At 44.5% G+C, this 27,630-nt stretch overlaps 1 protein-coding gene and 1 long non-coding RNA gene across 3 annotated transcripts in view; one reads left to right on the top strand and one right to left on the bottom strand.

The window, feature by feature from the left end:
- Rnf182 (ring finger protein 182) overlaps window positions 1-6,123 on the bottom strand; it is a 44,209-nt gene extending 38,086 nt beyond the window's left edge. For both annotated transcript variants that reach the window (XR_012910377.1, XM_075969783.1), the window contains exon 1: window positions 5,836-6,123. The gene's annotated coding sequence lies outside the window, so the exon portion shown is untranslated. The remainder of the gene's footprint in view (window positions 1-5,835) is intronic.
- LOC142848142 (uncharacterized) overlaps window positions 1-27,630 on the top strand; it is an 86,867-nt gene that overhangs the window by 1,488 nt on the left and 57,749 nt on the right. The window lies entirely within an intron of this gene.

Below are 27,630 nucleotides of genomic sequence, written 5' to 3' on the forward strand. Positions count from 1 at the left end.
ACTTTACAATCTAGAGAGAGTTTAGAATTGGACAGACACTGAAAGCAACAGATCCCAGGGCTAGTGAGATGACTCAGTGATTCAGAGTATGTGTTGTTCTTGCAGAGGGCCTGGGTTCAATTCTGGGTACCCACCTGGAAGCTCACAACCATCTATAACTTCAGTTCCAGGATGTCCAATTCCTCTTCTGCCATATTCAGACACCAGCCATACATGTGGTGCACAGATGTGCACAGACAGACATGCAGGCAAAACACTCATACATATGAAATAAAAACAAATAAATCTTTCATTTAAAAAAGAAACAGGATTCTGTTAATACTTTTGGTACAATCTATGAATGACTGTCATACTTTAAATATTTAAAAGTATCTGACAAAGTGACAGCTTAATCTTGTGATTCTAATTTAAAACGTGTGATAGATTTTAGACATGAGACTTATTTAGATGGAAATGTTTAAGAGTATTTGATTAAGTCTAGACAATATTAATTTTGTAAGTGATAGAATATTCAAAGAAACTTGAGCTACTGTTTGGGAAGACTTTACTTACTAGAGTCAGAAATTTGCCCAAAAATTATCTGATTTCTTAAAATAAAAATTCAGGTATATTAAATTTACAGATAAAAGTAAAATAGTTAAGGTTTAAAATGAAGCTGATAACTTGAAAAACTCAGTCTGTTCAATTTGAAGGGAGAGACGTCAAAGAAAGTAAATGTGGTTTGTTTACATTTACCAGATATATGAACAGAGTAAGATACATAAGCTGACCTTACAGGTCTAAAGAACACTGCTTCTATTCTATTACCTGTCATGGATCACGGAGTAAATTTCTGTACATAAAACTCACTTCTAATAAGTATTAACTAGGTACTTTCCAAATATGAATTTCCAAATACAACTAAACACCACGTGGTAGTGGTGCCCCCCCTCCCCCATTTTGCAAGTTAGTTATCTGAGTACATTCAGATTGCTATAACAAATTTCCACAAAACTGCCTGGCTTATACACAAGCAAGAGAAATCTTCCTGTCACAGTCCTGGAAGTTGGAAGCCCAGGATCATGACATCAAAAAAAAAAAACTAATGCTGGCCCATGTCATGATACACAATAAAGAAATGAATCTTGTCCTGCGACTTCAGTTTGGATTCTCCTTATGAAAGAGATGGGAATAAGAAAGATGGAAAAATAAGAAAAATGTCCAAGCCTAATAATTAATGATGTTATTTCTACACTTAGTATATACTGCTGGATAGAAAATAAAGCTTGGTACATTGCTTAACATAAAGCTCAAAATCTGGCATCTTTAAGTTAACATAACAGAGAAAACCCATCAGGGTCATCATCCATAGAATAAGGGCAATGCCCAGTACTTGCCTCCTAAGGTTCACGTGTAGAAGATAATGAGTTTGTATTTGTAATGTGCTCAACATAATGCCAAGCACACTGGTTGATATCTATTGATTGGCTGATTGATGACTGATTGATTGACTGACCAACTGACTTTTAAAAAAAATAGATGGAAATTCAAATGACTACATTCGGACAGGCACTTAGGAGATCAATGTATAGCCAGAGAAAATGCCAGATAAGATCACAAAACCCTTTCCCATCGATTTATAATTCAAGAGCTTGAGTAAATATCTATTCTTCGAAGGAACTATACCTGACACACCACATCGTGATCAAACTGCGCAAAGGGCCGTGTACAGACGGCTTGAATGGCTATAGTTAGCAAGGAGGGAAGACAGCTGACAAGTGATCAATACTCAGAACAAAGCCCATCCAAATACACCCAGCACTTGAGACAGGCACGTAATTATAGATCCAGAGTGATCTTGAGTACCTAACTCACATACCTGGCCAACCGGACTCCATGACTTGTATGGGGAAAAGTGTCTTCCCAGCCCTTCGTGTGTGGTTTGCAATGCTCAAAAGTGCACATAAGCCAAAATTCCAGAGACACCCATTTTATTCAGAGGAGGAAAATGGGTCTCAGCCACCAGCACTAGCAGACTGGTGTGAGAGTGTCTAGTCTCAGAAACCCTAGGTAGGTGACCTTAATTGCCAGAGAACACAAACCATGAGGTATTTTAAAGCTGTTTAGAGGCACCAGCCTTTCCTCCCCATTCTTGAACACTGTGCCCCGAGGGCCCTTGCTGTGAATGGACCTCCTTTTCATCCCCTGGACCCTCAGCTCCCAGTCTGGGGTTTCACTTTTTACTGACTTTAAGGGAAGAAGCAGGACCCTTGCGTGTGATCAAAGTCCTCCAGCAGAAGCCCAGATGTTCCCACCCACTGCTACACCTCTGCAAACAGCCGAACTGAAGAATGAGGCACGCCATGCAGGGTTTTCGTGAATGTGTATCACCACACACTGAGTTCCCAGTATTTTTCTGGTTGAACTACAAATTAACAAGACCACATTTTAAGAAGTAGCTCTGAGGATATAAACATTTGTTTTTGATCAGTAAAGAATTAAGAGGTAACTTTCCCCCTGAAAGAAATGAAGGCAGCAAAGAAAACAACAGTAGTAGATTGGGGTGGCATATATAGTGAGTTAAAAACAAAAAAATCAAAGAAATAAGAGCATGTATAAAACAAATACTTCTTCAACCAAAGAGTTGCAATAGCTTCATCGATAAGAAGGAAGCGCTTGGTCCACATTTGTTAATTATGTCTGAATCTATGCTATGCTACTGCGGCATGTAACTAGAAGGTACGAGAACTCAGCCATTTTCTTTGAATTTCCATCTCGTAAATATAAACATACTCATTTTCCACTCAGCACTTAGAGTTTGCAAAATAGCTTTAAACCAACATATCCTTACTTAACTCAAAGCACAAAACTGGAATATACCCACAATAGTCTCTCCATCTCCATGAATCATTACTAACAATCCATGTCACTAAACACCCCTTCCTGCCACTATGGCCGGTATCCCCCTCCATCCTCAGCACAGTGGTTATGATCAATACTCATGGTGCAGAGTGGGTCAGAAGATGATATCTTATATTTAGAGCACTTTGCCTGGAAGTCTCGGGGTCGCCTCCTCTCCAGTCACATATCTAAGCCTAAGTGTTTGGGTAATGAAGTCATTAAAAACCATTCCTCCTTCCGCAATGTGATTTTATAAGTGCTACAACACATTGCACTAGCTGCTGAACTACCAGGCCGTAATCATGCTATCACAGTACAACCAGAAATTGCGAGAGAGTGATGACCCAGAAACAGCAGGCAGAGGCTCGGTGGCTTTAGGCTGCCAGGCAGGCTTTATGGTTACAGACAACTGACTTTCAACTGCACAAAGGTAACATCAGTTTGAAGCTAGAGACGATTCCTTAGCTTGCTTTGGTATCTATCTCTGGATACATTTGATAAATTTAATAAACAAGATTCATCAGGTGGAGCAACCATACCACCATCTGCCAGACTGGTTTTTACAACTTGGACCAAATATTAAGGCCGGTTTTACTTTGTAAAAATTCCGACTGTTAAACCAGGATGGATATGCAGGGGAAAGACAACACCCCTGGGAACTGCGGAGAGCCGCACCACGACCAGCCCTTCACACCTAAGGGAGTGCTTGCTTCCCCCAGGTGGCTGATCTGAATCAAGGCCCTGGGGTACAGCTTGCATTTCCTACCGCAGTAGGATGGCTGTCCCAGCGTGACTTTCTTCTAGCACCTGGTGATACGCACACTCCAGAATGCCAGTGATATATGTAAACACATATCAGGGTTTCTGGAAGTAAACCAATACTGGTAAGCGGTGCATTCAATCCATGGCTGTTTATTTCTGGCTTCTAGTTAGTGTTTTTATTTTAGAAAGCAGCAAAAATAAAAAATGCTGTTTCGAAGATGTCAAACTATTGAATCTTATGCCTGTGTGAGCCAACATGGAAGGACAAACAGGAGCCCTATCTTGCTGGATTAACACCAAGCAGTTCTACGCTTCGACACTCTAATTGTGAGCCACAACTGCCCAGGCTAGAATTCCCAGTGTGAGTTTCATATAGCTACATGCACAGAGTCCTTGTACTCGAATGTTAGGATGCTGACAAGGAGCTAAATAAAGCCACGCTCCTGGTACCTTAGAAAGAACTCGAATTGTATTTTTAGTACAAACTGCGCGACTACACTCTCTGACTATATAATGTGCCTTCGTTTCGGGTAGCCTGATTGCCTTTCAGGCTGAATTGAGAAAATGTTGGGTTTCTGCCCTGCTTATCTCCTCAAAACCCGCTCTACCTCATTTTAATCAGGCTAGTATTTCATTACCCCATCAAAGAGTGTTTAGTAGGGCATCTACGAGCCCCTCTGCAGGTAAAACTCAGTTTAAAAACAAGCCCGATTATGGGATAATCGGAAAATTACTGCAGCCTAAGTCCTCTAGTTTCCTGTACAGTCTTAGAATGAAGTAGCATTAACTTAAAATTGCTGGCACACGAGAACAGGCTTAGGAACCCAGTAATCAGCGAGCTAACAGGTGTTGGAATCCCAAAGAAGGAGGAGGAATATTAAACAATCACTCCGGGCTAACACCTCCTACAGCTATAATATCCAGAATTCTAATCAACTTAACCACAACTCAAAATGATCGATGTTACGGGTTCATTAACTATAATATCAGCTAACAACAACAACAACAACAAATACAGTTCTTCTCATCCCATACAATGTTCCCTAAGTAACCTACATACATATGATTTTTCTAAGTTGGGCTATACAGCTTAACCGGGTGAGTGATTTTCCAGTTATCAACATAGCATCTGTCCCCAGTTAATACAGATATCAGCACACGTATAATTTCCCTGATAACTGTAATCCTGAGAAACGGATATTTTCTTTCACAATGGCATGTATCATTTCCAGTGTAAGACTTCATTATCCCGTTTTAAATTTTATTCTTTGTGTCTGCAATGAACTATCGTGAAATAATCTGCTGGTTTGGGGCCACTGAAAAGGAGTGGTACCCACAACTTGAGCAGTTCCCCATCCGGTACTCCAATGCCCTTGGCAACTGCATCCCAGTCCTTGCCACCACACTGGTAAACACTGATGCAAACACTGCCTAGATACCTGCCTCCAAGGGTGTTTTGGATGTCTCCCTTGGGGGAAAAAAAGGAAAGAAAGAAAGAAAAAGAAAACCACACAAGGCATTTTCCACTTGCCTAAAGCGTGAACACAATGTCTTCCAAAAACAATAGCAACGATGTTGGTGCCAAGTATCTCCTCAATGAGGTATTGGTCCAGCTAACATCCTGGAAAGGCTAGATAAATCAGGAGCCTGGGTACTCTTTCCTACCATGCAGTTCCAGGTTCAGATTCAAAACCCAGAGGAACTTCAGAAACCACTTCTAAATACGTGGACCACAAGCGTCAGAATGCGCTGACTCTTCGGAGATTTGTTTTAAATTAATAATAATAATAATCTCTCATTTGTTCCTCTTACATCTATCCTGGTCTTTAAGGAATTAAACATAAAACACGAAAGTCCTGGGGCAATTTTGTTTCCTTCTTTTCCTTCTAAAATCATCAAAGGCGATGGAGAGAGGTGGGAGAAAAGAGAAGAGAGATACCCCGGCAGGTGGTTATGGCTCGGCCCGCCCCTCAACTTGGCCGGGACAGAATAGGCGGTGTTGAGGGCTCTGCCCCGCGGCGGCCCGAAGTTTGCTGCAGGTGCTGGGCGCGTGGGGTTCCCGGAGGCCGTGGCGGTGGGCGGCATTAGGGTGGCCCGGCAGGACGTCCAGTGCATCCCCGCGCCGGGTGGACACCGAGCTCGGAAGCTCCTGGGACCCTCCCCGGGCCACAGACTGGTGTGCGACTTACTTACCTGACCAGCCTGCGGGGGGCAGCTGGAGGACGGAGGAGAGAGAGGTTCGCTGGGAGGACCGTGAGCCGCTCCGGCGGCGGCGCCGGAATTGAGGGAGGCGCGGCGGAGGAGGAGCTCGGGAGCTACGGGCGGGCGGGCCGCTTTGTCTCTACGGCGCGCAGCCGACCCTACGTCACCATGGCAACCGCCAGGGCCAGGGCCGGCCCGGAGCCCGAACCCTCTGAGGCACCAGGGTCCGGGACCCCTTCCGACCGTGCGGCTCACGCCCTTCTCAGCAGTTGGGCTGTGCGGACCAGACAAGGACCCCACCCCCCACCCGGAGCCACCGCTACCGCCACCGTAGTCACTCTAGAGACTCAAGAGTCCCTTGCCAAAGACGGGGAGGATCCAGAGAGCCCTAAGCCCAGAGCCAGATCTTATTGCCGCGCCGGCACTGCTTTGCTTTCTCACACTGGACATTCCAAAGCTCTAAGGTCCCCATCGCCACCACATCTTTCTTCTACTAAGCTATGCCCTCAAAGCCAAAATTCACCTAAGGGAGAAGAAAGGGCGATACAAAGTGATAAACTATTGAGCAACTGGTACCCGGTGCATATGCTGCAGCAGGTACAAAGCAGCCAACAGAGGACAACGCCCCTCCTCCTCCTCTGCCATCACCACCAGCAGCAAGCTTTGATTCTGCTGCACTTCTGGTCTCCCGCCAACCAAGCCAGGCACCTGCCATGCCAGGGGCTCCCATAGGAAGGGGAAAGGTGCCTTTACGTCTGATTATGAACACAGATGCTAAACCACAACTTTCACACAGGCTACAGTGTGAATTCGAGACGCTGCCACGCTGCTTAGGGACAGATTACGACTGCTGAGCATCTGCCATAAACACCAAGTGACTGAGCTACAGACCGGCCCTGTGCTGCAGACCATGAACCTTAAGGAAGGAGCTAGGATCCCTTGGCACAGTCTAGGCATCCTCGCCTGAGGAAATTTCTGGAGAAGGAGGGAAAAGTACTAGCTGGTCTTGGGGTCATGCTTGCTTTAAAGGGCAGAGCGGGAGGGCAGCCCCCTGGTGAGTCATACACACACACTGTTTTCTTGGAAGTTCAGTGATTAAATCCAAATTCTGCAGCGTCTTTCTTTGGACCTCAGGGAGCAGGGCACTCGCTTCCTGGCGTTTGTGAACCTCCAAAGAAGCATCAATAATATGCTAACCCCCTGGAGAGCTGTTGTTTTCTGGGCTTGCTAGCTATCTGACAAGGACAACACCAAAACAACCATATTACCAATCAAGGCCACATGTATGAACTGATGAAAATGGAAGGCCCATTTTATGTAAGAAAACGAAAATATTTCATTTCTAAGGAAGGTGGTCTACTCTTTTTTGATGAGAAGATTGGTGCTTCCAGATGAAGTTAAAAGAAAGAAATCTTTCAGACAAGTCATTAAGTCATTTGAAGACGTGTATCAAAACTCAAAATGCATGTATGTTTCTCCCAGTTATCCGAATCTGTGAAATGTTACACAGAAACCGATGAATACATAATGAGAACCATGCCAGGTTGCACATCCAGCACTTTCCTACCAAAACAATTTAAAATAAATTGTAGACCAACAAACAGTAATCTGGTTCGATAAATTTGGTTCCGTTGCACGGTATGATACTATGCATCCATTAAAAATAATAAAGCACACAATAAATACATACTCGGTTTCCTCTTGAAAGGAGAATGCTATGGAAACCCACACCCCAGCACCATAAGTGTGAGATTATATTTCAGTTGCCGGTTTTTCCATCATTAAAGGAAAATGTTTGTATAGGGTAAACCCAGTCTGTACAAAAAGTTTGATAACTGTCTAGAATCCACAAAGACCACATAGAAGAAACGTGATCTACAGTAATAGCATTGAGAGGTTTCAGGACCTTGAAGAGATGAGGCCTACCTGAGAGAGGGTGGGGTGTGACTGTCCTTCACAGAGGGACAGAAACTCCTGGAGAAAGACCCTGCAGGAGTGTATTCATCTGTACAGAAGGAGGAGGCTGGCCCCTTCCTCTCTCACTGTAGCACGTGGTATCTCTTGCAGGGGCTGTTGCCGGAGCTGGTGCTAGCACCATGCTTGGCAAAACTTTGGGCCCAAATACACATCTTTCCTTTAGAAAGTCCCCAGCCTGGAATGTTTTGTTACAGTGACACCAAATGAGCGAAGAAAGACAAGGGAAAGAGATGAGGAGAGAAAGGAGGGGAGACGGGGAGGCAAGGGGGTACAAGAGCTGGGAAAGGCAGCAGGAGTAGGGTACCTAACACCTAGGGTAAGAATTGAAAGGACTACCATATGCAATTAACCACTGTTTTGATTCTCAGTGGTCATTTTCCTAAACGAACATTTATCAGTTGGTCAAAGAATTAGAAACAGAGATTCTTAATATATTCATAAATATCAAAAATATTCAGGAACTTAGAACAGTAAGACTTTTAAGTACCATATCATTAAGAATGTTAATATGGGTTACAAATTGAAACACTATTTAAATATATTGGATTAAACAAAATATATTGTTAAAATTATAATGCCTATTTCTTTTAGCTTTCAAACACGATTATAGACATTGTCAAAATTTATCTATGAGGACATAGATAAATATTGGAGACCACTTAAAAATTAATATTTATGGTAAAATATAACTGAGAGATCCAAAATCAGCTTGTCTTCTTAATCCTTACATAAAAAGGTTGCCTTGGGAGGCTGAGCAGGAAGATGGCCACAAATTTGAGGCCAGTCTGGGGCACAAAGTGAGTACCAAACCAGTCTGGGCCACACACAGAGTGAGATGTGCTACCAGAAAAGTTAAAGATTCAAGTCAATAAAACAAAATTGCCTCGTTAATACTCTTCTATGTATAAAGTGTAATTTTTAGCAAACGGTTTCTCTTTAATAGAAAGATATCATAAGATTTTGCTCAAGCACATAGACTTTAGCGACATTCCAGCCATGACACTGATGTCAGATTGCTCAGCCTGAGTTTGTCACCTGTGAAGTAGGACTCAAAATGAGATGAGTGCCCATGGGTTGCTAAATCCGGGCCCTGAGCATAATCGCCAAGGCTGAATGGTTTCTGTTTCTGTGATTTTATTGTTACTGTTTGTTACAGCTCTGGTTAATTTCATCAACCTTCAGTTCAGGTTAGCATCCGTGTGGCAATGCTTTTCTCGAACTCAGAGCTCAACATTCCTAACAACGCAAACCTCTAACACAGTTCCTCGTGTTGGGGTGACTCCCCCCCCCACCATAAAGTTATCTCATTGCTACGTCATAACTGCAGTTTTGCTTCTGTTATATATCATAATGTCAATATTTTGGAGCTAGCTGGTTGGCAAAGGGGTCACGACCCACAGGTTGGTAAGTACCACCGCTCTAGATGCTCTGAAGAGAGCTAAACCCACCCATCAAATTTAAACATTTTTCGCCCGGACCAGACACAAAGCTGTCAGAAATAAAATGACTATTTTGATTCATTCTGAGAGAACAAAATAAACCAAATTTTCAATTACCAAAAAAGCATTCACTATAATTTCATCTTGATAAATATTAACCTTCTCAGATTTAACAAAACATAACAAACACTGCTCAAGTGGTTCGCAAGCAATGTATTCAAACAAAAATTCCGACATGCAAAGTAGATGACATCTCCCAACTGACGGATTTTTACAAGAATTCTCCTGTTCTATAGTTTAGAGTGTGTCCTTCAAATAGCAGCTCGTACTTATTGTACAGCATTCCAAGGTCACCACGTCCGCACAGCGGACTCGCTCAACTCTAAACCACTTCACACTAACTACAGATTTGACTACAGGGAAAAGAACATGTGCTCATTTTTATGTTCCTGACATAACCAAACGCTAAAAGAAAGGTTTTGCAAGACAGCTCCGTTGGCAAGGCCTGACGGCCTGAGTCAGATCCCTGGAACCCGCACAGCAGAGGAACACTCTGGCAATCTGTGCTCTAACCTTCACGTGGATGCTGCACACACACACACACACGCTGTGAGACCTGCACACACGGAGAGGCACACACACACACACACACTGTGAGACCTGCACACACAGAGAGGCACACACACACACACACACACACACACACGCTGTGAGACCTGCACACACGGAGAGGCACACACACACACACACACACACGCTGTGAGACCTGCACACACAGAGAGGCGCGCACACACACACACACACACGCTGTGAGACCTGCACACACGGAGAGGCGCACACACACACACACACACACGCTGTGAGACCTGCACACACAGAGAGGCGCACACACACACACACACACGCTGTGAGACCTGCACACACGGAGAGGCACACACACACACACCCACGCTGTGAGACCTGCACACACAGAGAGGCGCGCACACACACACACACACACACGCTGTGAGACCTGCACACACGGAGAGGCGCACACACACACACACACACGCTGTGAGACCTGCACACACAGAGAGGCGCACACACACACACACACACGCTGTGAGACCTGCACACACGGAGAGGCACACACACACACACACACACGCTGTGAGACCTGCACACACGGAGAGGCACACACACACACACACACACACACACACGCTGTGAGACCTGTACACACGGAGAGGCGCACACACACACACACACACACACACACACACGCTGTGAGACCTGCACACACGGAGAGGCACACACACACACACAGACCCCGTACACGTGCATATCTCTGTACGCAAATTTATGTCTTTGAAATTTATTTAAATTTATTTGAATTTTAAAAAAAACTAAAAGAAAACAATTGTCCTTGAAAAAAAGCCTTTAAATTATTTGAAAGCTCGAGTCTAAATGTCGTTTATAAAGCTCTAACTTTTGGACGAGGCAGAGAAAAACACAGGAGCTACAACGCTCCCTCATTATAACCACTGCTCTTTGGACCCCTGCTGTACAGCCATGTTCTGACACTGTTGAATGAGGGATGGGAACACATTCAAAACACACTTAAAAACACTTGTTTTTATCTCAAAATTTAGTTTAAAATATTCAATTATGGCTTTAAGATTGCTTTCTTTTCGAATTTTTAAAAATTCATTTGAGAGGTGGGGGGAAGGGAGGACAGCATTTAGAACAGTTAAAAGGCTGGAAACTCAGAACTCAGAAATTCCTCTCTGGCTGCCCTAAGGTACCGAGGAAGTATGTTCTGAGAAGCAAATATTAACTCTCATATCCTGGCCAAGCAGAGAGAAAACCACACCTTCAGACACTATTCCCAAGTGATATGGACATCCTCATGCGTAAAGACCTGCTGGTCTCTTGGCCTCAACAACTCGAAACCCCAGAGAGCAATTCAAATCAAATTTGTTTCAGATGACGCAAAGAGGTACCCTATTAATATTCTCAGCATCTGCATCTTACTGATCTCCTAAGAAAAAATAAAGAAAACCTTGAGTTTGAGAACAAGAATTTTACCTGTCTTGACATGAGTTCTATGTGCAGTACATTGGCTTCCAAAAGACTCCGGTGGCTTTAACAGTAAAGAATTTAGAGAGGCTAGGCAGATGACTCAGTAGGTGAAGTGCTTGCTGAGCAAGCCTGGGGACCCAAGTCTAGAACTCCAGTACCCACCCATGTAAAATCTGGGGATGGCAGCACATGCCAGGGCTGGGTAGGGAGAGCAGTCAGAGACAGGTGGATCCAGGGGACACACTGGCCCACCAACCTGGCCAAAGCGGAAAACTCCAGGTTCAGTGAAAGAACCTGTCTCAAAAAATCAGGTGGTGAGTGATAGAGAAAACACCCAAAGTTGACCCTCTGGCCTCTACATGCACAGGCAAGTGCCCTAGACAGAGGAGGGAGAGAGAGAGATAAGGGGAGAGAGAGAGAGACAGAGACAGAGAGACAGAGACAGAGAGAGAGAGAGAGACAGAGAGAGAGAGAGAGACAGAGACAGAGACAGAGATAGACAGAGAGAGAGAGTCTTATTCATCCTTTATTAGTCCCTTATATTTATTATGTACTCCATTTAAAAATATAGACATATTACGTGTCAATAGGGAGAACCACATGGAAACAGAAAGTTAAAAAACAAACACGTTGTAATTCCCTGCCAAGAGCTTTTTCCATGGCAAGATTCAGCATGGTTCCTCAGCCAAAATATTAATTTGATACTGATCAGATGACATTAAGGTAAATTTTTGGTGTACTTTATTCTGGCTCAAGTAAATTTTGTTGGGAACAAGCCAACTTTAGGTGATATGGCTGGGAAATGCTGTTTAAGGAATACTTTGTTTCCTCCTTTTGGATGCTCAGTGAAGGCCACATGGAGACCTCTCTGAGCCTCTCAGAGTTTGAAGAGCAAATGTCCCTCCAGAGGCTGTGTCATCAGTGCTTAGTCCTCAGAGGGTGGCACTATTCAGGGAGCTAGTGAAGGAAGAGCCTGACCAATGGAAGTAGGTCACTCATGGGGAGGACTTTGAAGGTTACACCACCCCATTCTGCTCCCTGATCTCTGCTTCCTGTCCATAAGGAAGGAAAGAAGTTTCTCTACCCAACATCTTGGCTGCCATGAGCTCAGGGGACAGAGTCACCATGGGCTAAAATCTCTGAAACCGTGAACAAAATAAGCCTTTCTTTCAGTTATCTCAACTGTCTCTGTGGCTCCCAGTCACAGCAACAGAAAAGTAACGAACACAGCGTCCAACATTGCCACCTTCACAGCTTACGTCATCCTCTGGCAAGAACACATGAGAATGTGAACTACTTCCAATATTATCTATTGAAGTCATTTACTTATTGATCCTCACACGGTCACAAATTAGCCGTTAGCAGGATTGAAATGGCTTATTCCCTCATCTATTAAATGAGGGTGTCGAGGCCAGTAACACTTTCATAAAACATATTGATCAGAGAGACCCCGTGAGGTTCTAATGTCATAACACCACTGGGATAAGAGGCTAGCGCAGGTATCAAAGGGGAACCGTGAGTTATACGCATCATTATAATAGTAAAAGCATTTCAAAGGCCTTCTTGGTGACTAGATCTTCTGAACGGCATACACCATCTGAACATTCTAGACCATCAAAAGCAAGCCGAGGGTGTTGTGACCAGACAGGTTCTTCATGCATCATGTATGCAATGTGTCAGAGGAAGACTATAAATGGCAGGGTTTCCCACCGATGTCTCGCCATCCAGGGGATAGTGTGCCTTGCTTTGCTAGATTGTCACAGGTAACAAGAAGTGCCCAGACATGTACCTGTTAACCGCAGTCCGACATGTCAGTTCGGGAACAAACTCTGTCCCCTGGAGCGAGACCGTCTCCAGCCAGGGCTAGTACCTCCAGACAAAGCACTGCCCTTGCCAGCCTGGCTAGGTCACTTTTCTTGTAACTGTGACAAAACCCTGTGTGGAGAAAGGGTTCGTTTTGACTGACAGTTTGCAGGTGCTGTCTGTCTCGGTAGGGAGGGCGAAGCAGCAGGAGTGGGAAGCAGCCATCACATGGAATTATGTTACAGAGCCAGGGAACAGAGAGAGGGGAGAAGGAGCTCGACTTGCTTTCTCTGTTTTGTCCAGTCCCTTATCCTTACCGGTGGAACAGTGCCACCCACATCCAGAGTGGTCTCCTCTCTTTGGTTGATATTCTTTATTAACACCCTCACAGGTACAGTCAAAGGTTTGTCACCTATGTGGTTCTAAATCCAGCCAAGTTTGCCATCCAGATTAACCTTCACAAAGAGTTAAATTGACGGCGAGTTAGGGTGTTCTCATGAACCCAAACAATCTTCTCAGTAAAATCTCACTTTATATTTCCAAACCAGAAGTGTAAACATATCTCTGCCTTATCTTAGTTTCTTTTGTTCTATTATAACAGGATATCTAAGGCTAGGTGGTTTGTCAAGAACAAACAGATTGATTTCTTGTGCTTCTGGAGTACAAGGTTAAGGGGCCCATATCTTGGGAGGTTTTGCTTTTCTTTTGTTTTTATTCATCTTCCCATGACAAAAGACAAAACAAAACAGGGCTAAACTCACCTTTCTACTGGGAGCCCACTTCCCGCAACAGTGACCTTAGTCCAGTCCTGAGAGTGGAGCAGATGTGGCCTAATCACTCCCAGTAGGCTCCACGTCTCCACACAACAGAGAACACCAGGGACACAGTCACACCAGAACAGAAGTCATCCCTCAACCCGTAAGCTTTGAAAGACCTGTTTACACAGAGTGAGTCCATAGTGGCCGGTTAAAATAGGAAAATCCATGAAACTAACTCCTCAGACCAAGTGAGGGATGGTGGTGGGTTGGGGAGGCAGGTGGAGAAGATGAGAGATGAGAGACTAAAGAAACACTCTGCCCAGAGCAGAAGGCTCTTGGTGAGCGGCTTCTTCCAGGGCACAGGGGGCGGGGAGGGGGGGAGTACCAAGAACCCATCCAGGCTCTGGTCTGTCATGTGGATACTGTGTTAAGTGAGAAGAGAGCTAATCAGCCCATCATTCCTGGGAGAGGAGGCTTAACTCAGATGGTGGGGGTGGATAGAGCAGCAGCGGCCTGGCACACAGCTGACTGCCTGCTATGCTGATCCTTAAGCAGGGAAGATAAGCGGCTATGAAAACTAACTCAAGATCTCTCCAGCCTGTGTGAGCCCTACGGGGACCTCGTAAGCTTAGCCCATCAAACGCACTCCGTTCTGTCTCCCACTGTCTGTTCCTAACCTAGGATGATTTTATCTGGTGTGGTTCACAAGACTGGCTTCCCTGTACCTCTCAGTTCTTCCCTCAAATGTTATTTTCTCAAACAGAGTACTAACACTCCATTTCCGTGATCACATGACCCTCTGTGTTGTTTCCAAAATACTCAGCATCTTTCAGTTATCACATGCTCACCTATAGAGGGTCCTTGTCCCAAACCACTCTAAATATGAGCCCTTGGACCACAGGTACTCGCCCAGCCTTCCTTATGACCCCTTCAATTCTGAAACAGTACCTGGTGGGCCCTCGCTAGCCACCTGGAGAGGAAATGAGCAAAGAGCTTTCCCAGTTCTAGCTCACAGACAGCAGTTCGGTTTGATTTGGTTTGGTTTCATTCATTTCTTTCCTTGGCTCCCGGAAAAACAATACCCTGAAAACTTTTTCTGCCTTTCCACCTCTTTTGAGTTGTTTCTTTTCCTTAATAATGAAATGGGGGAAGCCAGAATATATACAGGAACCTAAGTCAGAAGATTAGGTCAAAGGACGGGCCACTGTGTCTGCCTCTACTAAGAGTCATGGGTTTGTCAGCATGGGAACAGACCCTGAAAAAGCAAGCGCCACCCTCAGCTAGCCTGCCGCCTTGTGAACACCAGTTTACTAAAATCTGTTACTCCTTCACAAAATAAATGCCATTTCCCCTCCATATGCAACCTTGGGCAAGACCCAGAAATTCAGACATGAGTGAAGTCTAGCCCGAGTCCTGGGGGACGGCGGTCTGAGGAAGAGCGGGTTCCTAAGGCAGCAGCCTGTGACACCCTAGATGCACAGTACTCCGTGGTTGTCACCAGATCATGCTTGGGCCCAGGAGAAGCATCCAGGAGGGAATATTCACTTTGGTCCTGAGGGAATAGTGGCATGGGAGTCACTCCAGATAGAGGACAGACAGCTGCGAAGCGCGGAGAGGCAGACTGCAGATTAAGTTCTACAGGGCCAGCATCCAGGGCGTTTACGGTGACAGGAAACTACTCCGAGACCCTAGCCAGGTTGTCCAGACCTCTGTGAGAAAAAAATACACTTTGTTTAGCAAGATTAAGAGTCAGGAGAGCAAAATTTGTCCCTGAAAAAGTAGTTTTCTCTTGGTCAAGACCTCCGAGATTCCATCTCTGCTTCCTTCTGGTTCAAACTTTCCCCGAAGCTCTCAACACTATGTCACACCATGCCAGGCCTCTGAGGCCCCTCGTCCTTGCAGGGGAGGATCAGGGATTTGACCCCTGCGGTGGCCGTGCCCACTCACACACCCTTTGTGCAGGCTCTTTGACAGTCTTTGTGAGGCCATGCTGGACAGCGCCTAGCAATATCAAAGCTGCACGTTATTAATAATGAAGCCTCTTGGAAGTTAAATGGCTGTTGGTTCTCATCCAGGTTCCCATGGATGGTATCCAGCATTGCCAAGACCCACGCCATTGTCTGCCTCCTTGAGGACAGCTTGCAGAGAACAGCACTGGGCCAGGAATTCTCCAAAGCTGCCTGCTCTGTCACAGGGGACTCCAAGTAACTCACTTAACATGGGAGGCAGTCACCGCAACAGTGCCTTTAGCTCTTTCAGATGAGAGACTGAAGAGACTTTTGTTTCTCTCCGCATTCCTGCCACTTGCTACTTTCTGCCAACTCTTCTCTTTTTCCATGCTAAAGTTTGGCCCCCAGCTTGGTTTAATTTCAAGGTATGGGGGCCTTTAAGAGGCAGGGTTTAGTAACAAGTCTTCTGATGATTGACAGCTTGCCCTTGAAGAGGATAGTGAAATCCCCGCCTCCCCTCTTCATTGTTTTTCCCACACCCTAGCCACGAAGTGAGTGGTTTTGCTCACAAACTGACTTAAGAGTATGTCTCAGCAGTAGGAAGCTGACTAACACACTTCGTCAGGATTCTGTTTCATGAGAGATGTCGCGATACCTTCTCAACTAGTCACACCATTGTTCATTCGCACTGTGTAGCAGGCTTAGTCTTCTTAAAGCCCAGTTTCAAACACTTGGTGCCCTGTGCCTGATCCCTCCGTGCCTCCCAGTGCTGGCAAACGGCAATCTCACCAGGCTCTTGCTCTTTAAGCCTGGTACTGGCATGTTTCCTCATTGCCCCACTGCACTGTCTCCATGTCTAGACTAAAGCAAAGCACAGGATTCTCCTACGGTGACATGACCTTTGAAGGGTCCTTATTCCCCAGCTTTCCCAAGTTCAAATACTATCCTCCCCATCAAAGCTTACCTCAAGACCCAGACTCATCCTTTAGAGGAGACAGAAACTCTCTCATCTGGTGTCTCTCATAACTCTTAACTGTGTGTCTCTCTTGCAAAGTTCACAATTTTACAATCTATGCTAGAGTGATACATGCGCGTGTCAATAATGAATACCTCTGGTACATGAAGTTAGATGTCTTCCCAGAATCCCACCCAGCCCCAAGCATGGAGGCTCACCCCAGGTACAAATTCCTTTAGAGTTCTTCTTCAGCCTTCTACCTAGTTGTCGGACAAAAGTGCACACCTTCATAGGGTCGTTTTGTCTTTCTGGACTGAATAGGAGATGTAGTTGGTGAAGACAAATCAAAGGGGTGGCCTGGAAATTTCCTGGCCCAGTTGCTCTGAAGGCAGCCCTTCCTGGCTCAGAAGCCAGGCTTTCACAGTGGGGTTTGAGCTTGCTTTCCCAGTCCCTAATTACCCATGAGCACTTCCTTTGTTTGAAAGGTTTTTTCTTCTTCTTCTTTCTTGGACATTGCCTTGCTTCACTGCCCTGAACTCCCCAGCACTGGAGACGCATTTGCTTTGTCGACTGAGTAAATGCAGATTGGAATGGCAAGGAGCAGAAAGCCAGCCCAGCCTCAGGGGACCTGGGAACACACTCAAAGCCCACACCCCAGATAGATGTATTGGCTGTTTTCACATCTGAGGAAGTAAATGTTATTAAAGTACCCACAGGAGGCAGTTTGGTGGTGACCCCAAGGAAGGCAGGAACAGATCAAAGGCAGCCCCAGTGATGTTCATTTTACAAAACAAAAGGCCCACAGTCAGGAGCTCCAGCTGCTCAGAGCACCCCAAAGGCTAGGGCCTTGACTCTATGTTCTCAGTGCCATGGCCGTAGCCCCCTTCTAAAGGCATTGAGTCAAAAACAGCCAATCCCCACGTCTTCCCATGCCTGAGTGCAAACAGCAGAGTGAGGTGTGATGAAATGTGCTTTTCTAGAAGGAATGAGGCTCCACGAGTTGGAGTGGAAAGGACCCTGGGTAGGAAGCCTCTTGGACTTGCCGAGTGTTATATACCATCCATCTGGCTCACTCTGATTCTTGAAGGCCGCGCAATGAAAGCCCGAAGAAAGGATCTTCTGTATAAACTAACCCAAATCTGATCTCAGAATAATAGCCTGCTCTAAGCGCCGACCTCATTATTATGGAAAGGGTTAGTGTTGACAGGCTGGATCTGAAGGATGGACATTCAGACATTCTCCACCTGATTCACCATTGTCCTGGACATTTCAATACAGCACCACTGATAGCATTGATCCCATGCCCAATTTAAGCTGGAAGGGTACCAGTATCGATTCTTCTCATAGCAGTTGCTAAAGCAAATAGCAGTTTATGTGCAATTAAGGAATCTGAATGCTCGCCCTCATCTAGAGGAGAATTCCGCTCCATCATCAGTCGCTGTGAGCTTAGCATTCAGATTGGGTCTCCACCTTCCACTTCCTGTAGCCTAAATCTTACCTGCCATTCACGTCTGACCACCGCTTCACACAGTGTCCCCTTGCCTCCTGCCTGGCCGCTATTGTTCTTTCTTGTGTCAGGCTCTGTACTTACTGTCCCGTGGATTTATTTGTCCCCCATGTTTTGCATTCACACATGGCCTGCCATGATCTTTTGGACATATTGCCATCTTCACATGAGCCACACAGGGAAGACTTCGAGTTTACAGTCACATGTAAGACTGCAAATAGACTTCCAGCTCACACTAGTTAGGCAAAAGCAGAAGTGGAAGGAGGAATACCTACGACAGGTTAAAGCATCCCTGACCCAAAAACCCAGCATCCAACAAGTTCCCAAATTTGAAACTGAAGTTCCCCAAGTAAAGAATTCTTTATGAAGAAACTGTGTTTGCAGCACAAAGTTCATACAAATGTTATCTTAAATGACCTTCGGGTTCTGTGTGTGAGGTATAATAAAGCACACACCTAGGTCTGTGTTCAGACCTGGGTTCCCTTCCTACGATTTCTCCCGAGTCTGTGCAAATATTCAAAAATCTGAAACTATGCTCATATTCTAAACACTTCTGGTCCCAAGCATCCCAGATTTCAAAAATACCCAGTCTGCAGTTTCTTCCCCCTCCTATGTGTGTGATGTGTATGTGTTTGTGAGTGAGTGCATGTGTTTGCACATGTATGTTCATACATGTGGAAGTCAGGAATAACAACAAGGATCTTCTTCAGTTGATTCCCCAGCTTTTATTGTGTTTTGTTTTGTTTTGTTTGTTCTGAGATGGGAAGGCAGGGTTCTTTCACTGGACCTAGAGCTCACTGATTGGCTAGACTGACTGGCCAGCAAGCCCCAGAGATCCTCCCATTTCCGCCTCCCCTGTGCTGGAATTACAGGTAAGCACCATAGCACCCAAATTTTTACATAGGTGCTGAAGATGTGAGCTTAGTTCCTCGGGCTTGTAAGGAAGCCCTGAGCCATATCTGTAGCCCCTGTAGTGACTCCGAACAAAAGAACCAGTCTGCCTTGAGAGAAAATCTTCCTGCCCAGTTAGTTCCCTTGACATCTTCTGTTAATACACAGAGAAGAATGAAACAGGCAATAATTCATGAATATGCTTACATATCATTTCATGCCTCCTCTATAAATTCCCAAATCCCCAACCAATTTTGTAGTCTGCTACTTGATTTTCCTGTTTCAAATACATACTCATTCACCGCCAAGTATGCATTTTGACCTAACTCATCCCCCCAGATTCAAAAATAATAATAATAAATTAAAAGAAAATAAAAGAACTCCTCTCTCTCTCTCTCTCTCTCTCTCTCTCTCTCTCTCTCTCTCTCTCTCTCTCTTTGTGTGTGTGTGTGTGTGTGCGTGTGTGTGTCTGTGTGTGTGTCTGTATCTGTGTGTGTCTGTGTGTCTGTGTCTGTATCTGTGTGTGTGTGTGTGTGTGTGTGTGTGTGGCTCTGAGTATTCCCAGGTAACCCTTCAACATCCAGGCAGTGTGGGATGATGGAGAGAGGTCTACACCAGGGTAGGCATCTTGACTCCTAGTCAGTTCCACCCTAAGTGTGCCTTATTCTCCCAGACACAAAACCAGGGATAGATTAGCTAGGTGACCGCACATAACCAGCTCCTCTCTTCCAAGCAGCCTGAGGTTAACAAGCAGCCCAGATTCTGGAACCTTCCTAGTTCTACTCAAGAGATTCTAATGAATCCTTCCCCAAGTTCAGTAACCTTGAACAAAATCACTCATCGCTCCCCCATCGCCTGTGTGATTTGACTCCCCCACCTATAAAACAGAAGATTAAAATGCTTACCTGGCGAGAGTGTTACGAAGATGGAGAGAGTTAGCAGATGCCCTGGCATATGTGTTTAGAGCGGTACCTGGCAAAGCGGAATCTACATAACACAAGTAGCCACAACAGACTACAGATTCTCTCTGAAACAATGAGACTTTCAAGCTGCAATTTACACACTGTCGGATCCATCCATTCTCAATGTATAATTCAATGGTTTTATGGTATTCATTGTCGTAATGCATTTGAGAACTTGACTTTTACCACATCAAGAAACTCCATATCCTTAAGCTAATGTCCTCCTGCCTCTCCCTCCCACCCTAGCTCAGGGCAACCATAAACAATAAACTTTTTTTCTTTCTCTACAGATATGCCCACTCTAGATATCTTATATAAGTACTGTCATACTATCGTAAATAGATTTTCCCCCTTAAGTGTTTCCAAAGATCATCTATTCTGTAATATGAGCCAGTGCTTCCTACTTTTTATTGATGGGTAATATTCCTTTTCAATTTTTAATTTTTCTTTGACAGGTAGCCTGCTCTATCATACTCTACCCTGTTCTCTTGAGACAGGGTCTCTCACTGAAGTCAGCAAGCCCCAGAGATTCTCTGGCATCCACTCCACACAATGCTGGGGTTAGAGGTGCATTCGAAGCCACGCCCAGCTTTTTACATGAGCTCTGGGGATTTGAACTAAGGTCTTCCTACTTGCAAAATAAGTGTTCTTACTCACCGAGCCATGTCTGCAGACTCTATTGCTTGACTGATGGCCGTTCATATTGTTTCCCCATTTGGGCTGTTACGGACAATGCTCCCATAACCATCCATGTGCAGATTTGAGTGTGGTCATGTATCTTCATTTCCCTTGGGTGTCAACCTAGGAGTGGAATTTCAGAATCCTGTAATAACTCTGGGCCACCAGACTGTTTTCCAAAGTGGCAATGCCAGTTTTCATGCCCACTAGCAGTATATGAGGGTGCCAGCAGTTCTACCTTGCCAACGTTTGCTCTTACCTGACAACCAACGTCAGTCATCGCAATAGGTGCGATTTCTCTAATACCAGCAGTTTTAAGCTACACTGTGTGTGCCACTACAGTCAAGCTGCAGGTTCTTATAAAACATCTACTGCTGATCTTTCAGGAGACCTGAGACCACCATTAAAAAAAAAACAAAAAAAGAGCAGAGTTCAGCACCGAGGCTTCCACCAGCGTCTGAGGACTCAGTCCACTATCACATTGTCTATGTCATGCCAATCAAGGCAGCCTTCAAGAGCAAGACATCTTCAATCCAAACAGGCCTCTGCTTCCATTCCCTGCCTTTCTAGGCAGCTCCCATTTCTGTGAAAGACCAGAAACATACTTAGTCCAGTGTCTTCCAGAGGTACTATCTCAATCAGTTTTCCATCCCTTTGGCAAACACCAGAACAAACAGTTTAAGGAACGGAGCTGTTTATCCTGGCTTAGCATTTCGGAAGGTTCAGTCCATCCTGGTAGGGATGCTATGGCAAAGCAAAGCCATTCCCCCTATGGGGAACAAGAAACAGGACACCTGTGTTGACCAATTTTCTTCTCCCTCATATTCACCTGGGACTCCCAGGATATGGGGTGGTACTTCCCAGGCTCAGGACAGGACTTAGAGAATCCTCTCTCCAAAGACACACACACACACACACACACACACACACACACACAGAGAGAGAGAGAGAGAGAGAGAGAGAGAGAGAGAGAGCGCGCATTGTCTTCAATCAATCAGTTTGACTCTCAAGATGAACCGTCACAGATCTCAATTATCTTAATGTGGGTTTTTGCCAATTCTGTTGCCTAAATGATAGCCTTTTTGCGTATTTAGCCTCCTATTATAAGTTCTCTATGGACTCTTTACATCTTTTGCAATATACATAATGCAGTAAGCCTGGTTGAAGTCTTACTGTATCCACCCTGGTAAGACAGAAGAGAGATGTTTGTGCTATCAATCGGATCAATGAATCCTTAAGAACTAAAATCTCAGCCTGGAGAGATGGCTCTTCTAAAAGACATGGGTTCAATTCCCAGCACCCACACAACAGTTCACAACCATCTGTAGGCTCCATTCCCAAGGGATCCAACACTCTCTTCTGACCTCTGTGGGCACCAGGCACACACATAGTGCACGGACACTGGGATGGGTCAGTGATGGGCAGGATTACATTTTGGCCAGGGCTGCTGAGTTACGCAGCTTCTTGCCTTCTCTCTAACCCTAAACCTCACATCAGTGCCCCAAATCATCTTGAAAGGTCATTGAATCCCTTTGTTTGTTTAGCTCCTCATTAAACTCAGTGACTAAATCTTTTTTCTCTGCGTTTCACTATTCCTTTTTTCTTTAACTGGAATAATGGGGACACGCAGCTAAACCCAGATTCCTGGGGCTGCCAGATGCCAGGTTTTGACCCTAAAAGCTCTAGTAACCTTATTACACCGAGAGAGAGAGAGAGAGAGAGAGAGAGAGAGAGAGAGAGAGAGAGAGAGAGAGAGAGAGGAGAGAGAGAGATTCCAAAGTAATTTGACCTGCGGGGTGAGACTGGCCAGAAGGCTGGTGACTCATCTGAGTGGTCATTTGCTGCCATCTATGGGTAGCACGCTAAAAGTGACCTAAGGAGAAATTTGATTTCACAAGGCTTCAATGGCTTGATCCTGAAATGAAATTCTTTAAAAGTACCAAACAAACTTGGGTTTGTTCACTGTTATCTCAACATGCAGGAAAAAAAGGATTATTTAGGATATCTAACAATGCTATAATAAATAGCATCAACTCTCTCATGAGCAGTAATTCAGACTGTGGCATTTGATTTAAAAAGGTAGATTTGAAGTTGTCTAGCACAACATTCTTTAACTGAGAGCAGTTTTTAAAAGGAGATCAAATTAGGTTAAAAGACATTTTAATAACAAAATTTGTCATTGTCGTGACTAAAATGAGGCTCACCCAAACCTTTTATGTATGGCAGGAAAGAGTCCGTCTGTCACAGTTGCCATGGAATTTGGAGCTGCACAATGATTTAATGATGCTCTTTCTTCTCAGCTAGAAACTTCCACGCACAGAGGCAAGAGAATAGATGTTAATGAGGAAAGCTCAATTGTATCCTGAAATATTTATGCCTGCTCTGCAAACAAGTATAAAACATTTACCAGACCTGCCTCCAAACAGTCTTGAAAAGGATTCTAATTCACTCCCTGATTCACCAACGTGTGTGTGTGTGCACGTGCATGCATGCAAGTGTGTGTGTACTTATCCACAATTTTATGTGAATTTAAAAGTCCAACCGAATATATGCCTGTAATCTCAACACTTGAAAGACTGAGGTCAAAAGAACACTGCAAGTTCAAGGACAACCAGAGTCATGTAGTTGACTTAGTGGATGGATGGATGGATGGATGGATGGATGGATGGACGGACGGACAGATGGATGGATGGATGCAGATGGATGAAAATTAAAAGTAAAAGTCCATGATGAGTATGGTGATGCTTGCCTTTAATGCCCAGCCCTCAAGAGGCAGAAGCAGGTAGATCTCTATGAGTTCCAGGCCAGCCTGGTTTACATAGTGAGTTATAAGCCATTCAGGCTTACGTAGTGAGACCCTGCCTAAAAACAAAAATCAAATAAGAAGAGCCCAGAATAGGTTGAATATAAAAAAAAATTGAAGAATGGTAACTCTTCATTCAGAGATATGGGGATACATGTTATACACATGATTCTTAAAGTATCTGCCTGTCACTTAACTAGATATAAAATCGGAGATATTAGAAATACTATTTCTTTTTAATTTTAATTGTATCTACTCTTTGAAATTTTCATACATATACACAATGTATCTTGAGCATACCCACCTCTTATTAATCCCCTCTAATTTCCCCTAGAGTCCCCCATACATATATACTGCACTCAGTAGATTTTCTATATATATATAACAAATGGTAGTTAGTGCTGCCTTTTGCACCTGGGCATGGAGTCACCCCCTGGGGCAAAAAAAAAAGCAACTCTTCCTTTTCCTCCCCCAGCAGCCATCAACCACCTATAACTCCTTAGCTACTGGTGAGGCTTGGGGGCCCCTCCCCACTCCATTCTGGACTTTTTAACTGGTGTGGTCTTGTGCAGGTCCTTTGTAGTCACCATTGCTGCTGTGGGTTCATCTGTGCCACAGACACATCATGCCTGAGGGACAGCATCTCATGGTACACTCTCAGGGTCTTCTGCAAGATGGCCCTTGGGCTTGGGGGTGGGTGTTGATATAGATGCTCCCTCTATAGCTGAGCACTTTGAGCAAAAATGTGTCTCTACATTAGCCACTATTCACTGTAATAAGAGCATCTCTGAGCAAGCGCAAACCTAAGGATATAAACATACCCATTTAGAAGGCAATTTGACAATATGATCATTTATAAAAAATAACATCAAGAGGTTCTCCCCTAGGACCTGTGATTTCCCTAACCATATGTTTGTTTGTTGCTTGTTGATTTTATTTTTAACCATGTTTACAGCATCCCTCAAGAATTCCCTTCTGTGGAGCAGGCTTCAAACCCCATCAAGAAAGCCGGTGGTTACCCCCCATAAACAGCCTTGCCACCATTGTAGGGGTGGGCTTATCTAGCCTCCTGGGTCATTACTAGAGATTGCAGTGGCCAACACTGGATAAGACTATTGATGTGCCCACTTCTGCAGTTTGCACAACTCTTTTCACCAGTTAGCCAACAGGGATTGACGGGTCAGTCCAGTAGGTGAGTTTTCTGTGCCTGCGACTAAAGACTGAAGTTTAATAACAAGGATTTATTGCAACTTCACCAACATTATTTAGTTTATACCTACTACATGATCATTTCTATTCTGGATGCTTGGTCCTCAAAGTCTAAATAGGTTGGAAGGAGAGAGGGAGGGAGGGAAAGAGGAAGGGAGGAAGTGGAGGACAGAGGACAGAGAACAAGAGGGGTGGTGGATTTCAATGTGTATTGAAATTGATACTAACAAGAGTCAGGAGGCAAGAGAAATAACACCCCTTTGAGTGGATAAAATCTGATGAGGACCTTTGATTTGGTTAATACATTCATTCTGGTGTCAGCCCCCATTACCAGGAAGATGGTGCATTGAGGTGTGAGCTTTGATGAGGTGTGACTCGGTTCAGGTAGATCGGCTGATTACTTTCAGCTGAAAAACAAAACAGTCACTTTTGATAAATAAAAGGAGAATTTTATCTATTTTATTTGTACCCAGGCCCCTAACCCTTAAATTCTTGACACACAGCACTCAACAAATAGCTATAGAATGACTACGGCACCCTGTACTTGAGCACCGTCTGGCACATTTGTAAAACTTAGACTTCTAGAGGTGGCATGACCTTCTCCAGCCTCACTGCCAAGGTGATTTAAGAAGAAATCATGTGAAGTACCAAGATCCCCAAGACAACACTGCATTGCTGATATCCCAGATCCAGTGTATCGACTAGCAAACATACACAGAGTGCAAGCCGTGAGAAGCCACAGCCTTGTCACCTGCCTTTCCCACAGAGCCTTCCTCTGCCCACCTTCTGTCTGATGCCATCTGAAGGGCTCCGCGATAATCGCTGAGTTACATAACCGCCCGAGTGAGATTGTCTTTCCATCTGTTAAGGCCCAACAGAGCCCCTGTGCAATGAATTTCAGTTTAAGGAGCTTTGTGCCCCATCTGGAGTAAGAGGATTCGTTCCTATAAAAGGGGAAAACATCCCCGCGACTTTAACCTGGTTCTAATGGAAGAGACTTGTTTCTAATTTCAATTTTTAGAGCCGTTTAAGGATTGTACACTTCAGCACTCTGCAACAGCAATTATAACCCGAGTAACATTTCACAGCAGTAAATGCTTATTAAACATAAGCCACATACACAAGAACTCTCATGGCAGCCTTGTTTGCGACAGGAGAAAAGCTTGGAAGTAGCCCAAATGCCCATCAAAAGAGAAGAGATAATGCCATTGTATTATGTTCATCCCACGGCGCTAGTGGATTGAATAAAGCAGTTCTATGTGTACCAGAGGGACAAAGTGACACAGACAAATCAGTCAATGTAGGAAAGAGAGGTGCACAAGGTTGTACATGCTTTTAATCCTTCCATAACCGCAGTATTTTATCAGCATCCACACGCAATAAACATCAGCCCATCCACACTGAAAATTCTGGAAGTCAATAGAGCAAACTATAAGCAGTAATTATTCTGGAAAAAGAAATTTTGCTTCTAAGCTTATGCATGTCTGTATTATACAGTGTTTACAATGATCACAGGCTACTTCTGCAGTTTAAAAGATTGGTTTTATTTCTTTTTATTGCTTTTATTTGGTGTGGGTGATGGTGAGTGTGTTGTGTGTATACAGTGCATGCACACGAGTATATAAGGATGCACGCCTGTACACATGCACGCAGAGCCCAGAGCAGAACATGCAGCATCCTCCTCTATCACTCCTAGCCTCATTGCCTCAAGGCACGCTCTCTCATTGAATCAGAAGCTCAGCATTTGTGGTAATGAGGAGAACGCCCAGAACCTTGCTTATAAAAACAATATATATTGGTTGCAGGAAAACTGAGGAAATAAAACTGTACAACAGTCATCTACCATTCCATTAGACAGTCAAGACCACTGTTAACCCCGCTGTGTCTTTCTTTTAAGATTGTCTGTAGTGTTGTATTGCATGGGGTTTGTGTATGTCACACAGTGTGTGCTTGTGCATGTGTATGGTGTGTGTTTGCACATGCATTACATGGAATTGGGATTATACTATAAACTACTAGTCATCTTCTCATTATTATTATGCAGTGAACATACTCCCTCATGATTAACTATTTAAGGCATAACTTTTAATAATGGTAAAATATTTCACCCACCTGGCTCTCAACCCCTCTCGCTCTTTCTGCTTCTCGGGTCTAGTACGATGTGAGCAGGCAACTGCCATTCTCTTCTGCTGCCATCCAGCAGCATGTCCTGCTGCCATAACGGGCTGTATCCCTTCAACCATGATGCAAAATAAATCCCCCTCCCTTTGTCAGGTACCTGGGCACAATGACAAGGGAAGTAACAACCACAGGCCCATATGAAAAGTTCACCACTCCTAGCCTAGAAGAGGCAAACATTGTCTTCTCAATGTTTGGTCCCAGGTTCAAGATCAAGTTCAGTGCCAGAAACAAATTCAACATGCATTAACTGACAAATGTTTGAGTTCATAAACCCAACATAGGCTTAATTAAGCGTGTGTGTGTGCATGTGTGTGTGTGTGCATGTATGTGTGTGCATGTATGTGTGTGTATGTGTTTCAGAACACTTCTGTTTCCAGGCTGTGCTTCAGAGTACTTGAGCCCTGGCAATTCCTAGGTTTCATGTTTTTACTTCAATAAATATACTTTGGCTAAAGTCATATTTGGCACAGTCTATCAACCCAAACTTGGATGCATAATTTAAACTACTGCAAGGCTCCTCAAATTCCTGGCACAATGCACACAGGGCCAGCTATGACTAGCCAATGCCTCGTGACGGAACAGCTGGTGGCCTCTATAAGTGAAAAAAAAAATC

Source organism: Microtus pennsylvanicus, chromosome 4, assembly GCF_037038515.1.
Source record: "Microtus pennsylvanicus isolate mMicPen1 chromosome 4, mMicPen1.hap1, whole genome shotgun sequence".
Lineage (NCBI taxonomy): Eukaryota > Metazoa > Chordata > Mammalia > Rodentia > Cricetidae > Microtus > Microtus pennsylvanicus.